The sequence below is a fragment of the Papilio machaon genome, chromosome 10 (assembly GCF_912999745.1).
Source record: "Papilio machaon chromosome 10, ilPapMach1.1, whole genome shotgun sequence".
NCBI classification, from domain to species: domain Eukaryota; kingdom Metazoa; phylum Arthropoda; class Insecta; order Lepidoptera; family Papilionidae; genus Papilio; species Papilio machaon.
The window spans coordinates 8,162,260-8,167,213 of NC_059995.1; positions in this window are offsets into that span (position 1 = coordinate 8,162,260).

Below are 4,954 nucleotides of genomic sequence, written 5' to 3' on the forward strand. Positions count from 1 at the left end.
ACTAAATTACAAATTTCTCATATCTTCGTAATTGTTATAAGAGAGAGAAGATTTACTTTTGATTTTGAAAAAATATTGAAACTGTAAAATTTTATTAATTACGTAGACTACCCAAATTATGAAATGTTATTTTTTTATTAAAAGGAAAATAATTTAAACTGTAACTGAGTGAAATGTTTTAAATTTTTTATATGTATACATTTAAGTACAATGAAAATATTAGAAATAATAAAAGAATAGGTTACCTAAAAAGATTTTTATAAAAAAATGAGTTTATTTTATGAATTTATTTACTGTTTTTGTTTAATTACGTTTGATTTTTATGAAATAAATAATTATTTTGATAGTTTTCAAATATATAATAAATATAATATGCATGTTTTTTTTTTCTCTCCTAAGCTGCCGAATTTTTTTAAATGTAAAAAGATGACATTTAGAAGCGTGTATGGTTTTTTATAAAGAATAAACTAGCCAACTAACAATGATTAAATTTCTCTCACTTAATCACACACTAAGCGACGTTTTAGTGATCATATCTTTATATGTAGCTGTTAGAATCTACTAGTACTTAAGTGTTCTATGGCACATCCAAGGCGACCATTGCAAATGACGACGTGTACCGCCTCTGTAATTAATTACTCTATCGCAACATGACCATAGCCCATATTGCTACTACGTGCCACTCGACCTGCGCGTGCGCTTTCCCTTGTAATTATTACCAAGGATCTGCGGGCAAACAATATGCAATATTACATAATGTTATTCTTTAAAAAATAGATCGTATTTTACCGCTTATTATAATAAGCATATTAATCTACACACCTTAGAAGACAAGGATTAATCGTGGGTTTCTAAGACCAAAATCCCCGTTTAAAACTTAGCGTCATCTCTACTTTGTAATTTGTAAGATAATGAGGGATGATGGCATTTTTTATAAGGAGATTTTTGTCTCTGAAACCAACGGTAAGAGAGATAAAGTTCCAGAGCCATGTTGGCTGTTTGCGGCCCAGTAATTTCATTGTTTCATCCTACACTTTCTCGTTAAAAAAGACAATATAACTCATTATCGTTCTAATATTATAAATGTTTAGATGGATGGGTGGATGGGTGGATAGATGGATGTTTGTTTGACGGTACCTCCAGAACAGCTCAACGGATCTTGATTAAATTTGGCACAGATGTAGAAAATAGTCTGGAAGAACACATAGGCTACTTATAAAGTTTTTTTATAATGCCGCGCGGACAGAGACGCGGGCGACAGCTAGTTACTCAAATTAAAGTTAGGACAAAAGAAACGTTTGGAACAGACGAAATCGATTGTCATTGTAAAGCAGATAAAATTAATTTGACAATAACAATATTACAGAGTTTTATTGAAGCTTCAGTTTTTGCTTTTGTGTGAAATTAAGAAAACATCGCGTCGCAAAAACTCTAAACTGCTTTTAGTTCAAACACGAGCGTCGGTCTTTAGTTGATTTCATATTTTTTTATTTATATTACTACACAACAAATTGTTTAAATCTTGGAAATTTTTAAAGATTTTGTAACTTAACCAAATGTTACATACATTTTTTATTAATTAAAATTACACATTTTTTATTATTAATAAACACGGAGATTTATTTTTAAAATGTTGATAACACCAATATTATTTACTACTACTACTATCTACTAGCTGTCGTCGGAATTAAAAAAAAAACTTAATAAGTGGCCTATGTGTTCTTCCATACTATGTTCTACATCTGTGCCAAATTTCATTAAGATCCGTTGAACTGTTCTGGAGATATCTTCAAACAAACATCCATCCAAACATTCACATTTATAAAACTCTTATTAGTAGGATATACTACTCACATATATATTACAAAATAACAAGAACAACATTGTTCATAATTCTAAAAGAGCCTATAATTTTCTTTCTAAGTTCCCACAATCACCTGTACCGTGTAAAAACACGTCCACTTTCCTGTTCAACCGCTTTAAATATAACTTCTATGTAATTTTAAAAACATCAACATAATTACATTTTAATCGTTAAAACTACGGTTTTATAACTTACTAGCTATCGCCCGCGACTCCGTCCGTGCAGAATTAAAAAAAAAACATAATAAGTAGACTATATATTCTTCCAGACTATGATCTACATCTAAGCAAAATTCGTTGGGCCGTTCTGGAGATACCTTCAAACAAACATCCATCCATCCATCTAAACATTCGCATTTATAATATTAGTAAGATTAAAATCTCTAGGACACACTTCTAAATGTCTGTCTCTGTCTTAAAACAATGTCTTTATGTCGTCGACCGTGTGTGGATTTAGACAAATTATAATCTAACCAGGTACACTAAAAACTGTGAATGATTCAATTACACTAACAATATCTGGATCTTTACCTTCTTCTTCGTTGAATGGGCCATCTGATGAGGATGTGTAGAGGATCGTGTGGTCAAAAAAGCGTATCTCGGGAATCCGATTGGCCGCCGACCCGTCGGCCAGTCCAGATATCGCTGGCAAGACGCCGTGGAGCTGGACCTGCGCGAGCTAAAAGCTATCAACTGGCAGTAGACAGCGCAGGACGGAAGCCAAGACCTACTTTGGGTCGCTGCACCAGCGTAATAAGTATATAACAATTTCTAGTGTAATTTTTCGACAATTCAAAACATCGAAGTTAAATTTGATTTAAAGTACCTTATTTCAATTGGTTCGCTATGTTAGGCAAGGTCATATATAGTTTACTCCAAAACATAACTTGATGACAGTTTACAATAAGCCTAGTCCATTCATAACCTGTCGTAGTTCACAATTGATCGGTCACATCAACAAGCCGAAATACTTTCATGTCAACATTTAGTACATAAGCCCATCGTCGATTAGATCGACTACCTAACAATGTGTTTGTTTCCCACAAAAAATGTCCGCGGCGATTGAGAATGACTTCTATGTAATAATGTTACCGCAGGGGGGCGCTGTGTTCGCGTTGCGGGGTCTTTGCCCGCACCCGAAATCGTCCGCGTCCGGCTATCGGAAGTCGACGTATAATGATTGAGCCTGAGGCGCCTGCCGTCTATTACACCGTGCTGTAATGCTAACATCGATCGAATTTAAACGATTTCTGAAAAAGACAAATTAAACGTTAAAAATATGGTTTTCATATTTTTTAATAGTACACAATACATAGTTCATATTAAAGAACTTATAATTAAGTTTTGAGTTCGGACACTAAGCTAACAACATGGCAAAATTATTTATCACAAATTATAAGCTTTATGTTATGCTTTACATAATTATATAATTAGTAAATCTTTAAAATTACTATTCAAATATTTAAAGAACACCTACCATCGTGACTATACTTTCATTTATTTCATTCATACTACATACTTTCATTCATACTACATACTTTCACATGTAATTATAACAAAAAAAATCTTTTTTAATTAATTGATTTATCAATAACTCGATGATAGCTTGTACGGTGTAAATGCGTCCTAAAAAGCTCATTTTAGTGCAAAACAAGCACGCGAAGTCGAGATCATCGCACGAGGCGAGGTCTCCTAACAGTACATCGTCCAGCGCAGCCTCCCGCCTTACATAACAGCTAGTCCCGCCGCGCCCGGCAAAGCCTCACTACGCCACGGGAACCGCGAAACATTACAAACTTTAATACTATTTATATAACTTTGTAAAACCTAAAATACTAGCGCCATCTTGTTTTAAAAAATCTCAAAATATAAAACTGTCAAATAATTTTTTTTTATTATTGTTTATTTTGTTAGTCAAAAGTTTTTATTTGTGGTGTAATTTATTTACAACGTACAATAAAACTATGTAAAATCAAGTAAACAGTAACGATATCAAAAGATGGGGATGTTCAGGTTAGTACAATAAATAAACCAGTCTTTCAAGTATTTAAACGCTGTAACATATAAGTTATTTCTTTTTTTAAACTCAAAGATTTGCGGACCTTAGTCTTATCCTATTCCAAATGTCTTGTATTCTTTGTCACACTTTGGATCTGGTCTTAATGACTATTCGAAAGAAATATATAATTGAAAATTCACTCACTCTAATAGGCAAAGTATAAATAGTAAGTATACAAAGTATCTCAATAATTTGCAAAGCTTTCTTCAGAGCTTTAACTTAATGGTTTCCCTTGAGTCGGAAGAGGGAAAGTTAGCTTTCCTTACGTACGGACATACCGTGAAAGTTTGTCGGTGCATGATTATAATTACATATTTACCACCTGCGTGAGATACCTGTTTTATTGTAAAGAGGTTAGCTTCAAAAAGTTTTCACTGTATTTACTTAAGAAACTGGTAAACAAGCTAACTTGATGTTAAGTGAAGGTCGCTACTTCTAACAGAATTAACAAACAAATGATTGAAGCGTGCAAAGACACGAAAGTAAAAGCGTCAATAGCTTAATGGTTAAATGTACAGACATCCTATCACGAGGTCCTATAATCTAATACCACTCGGTATGGTAAATAATAATAAACTTCAAATATTCTACTAAATATTTTAAGAAAAAAAAATACGTAAGCATAGTATGACTTCAAAACTATCTTTTCTAGGTACCAATACATTTTATTCCTGCTTCCACTACTAACAAATGGGACACAAGAACAAAGTAGTGCTCCAACAAAAGATACGACCAACAGCTGCCCTTTCAAGAAAATAATTGAAGATATTTTTAGAATTCAAAGGAAATATACGGAAAATCCACTTACATTAAAAGATGGTGAAAGAAGAAAGTTCTTAGTAAACTCAGTAACTAATTTAACAACATACAACAGTACATATGTATCTATACAAGAAGAATTAATAAACGATATCATCGCATCAATAAATAGAATAAAAAATAACATGTCTTTGGATATAAATGCAAATGAAACTAAACTTGATGAAGCAATTATTTTAAATATACCTCAAAACGATCTTTCTAATTCAAAAA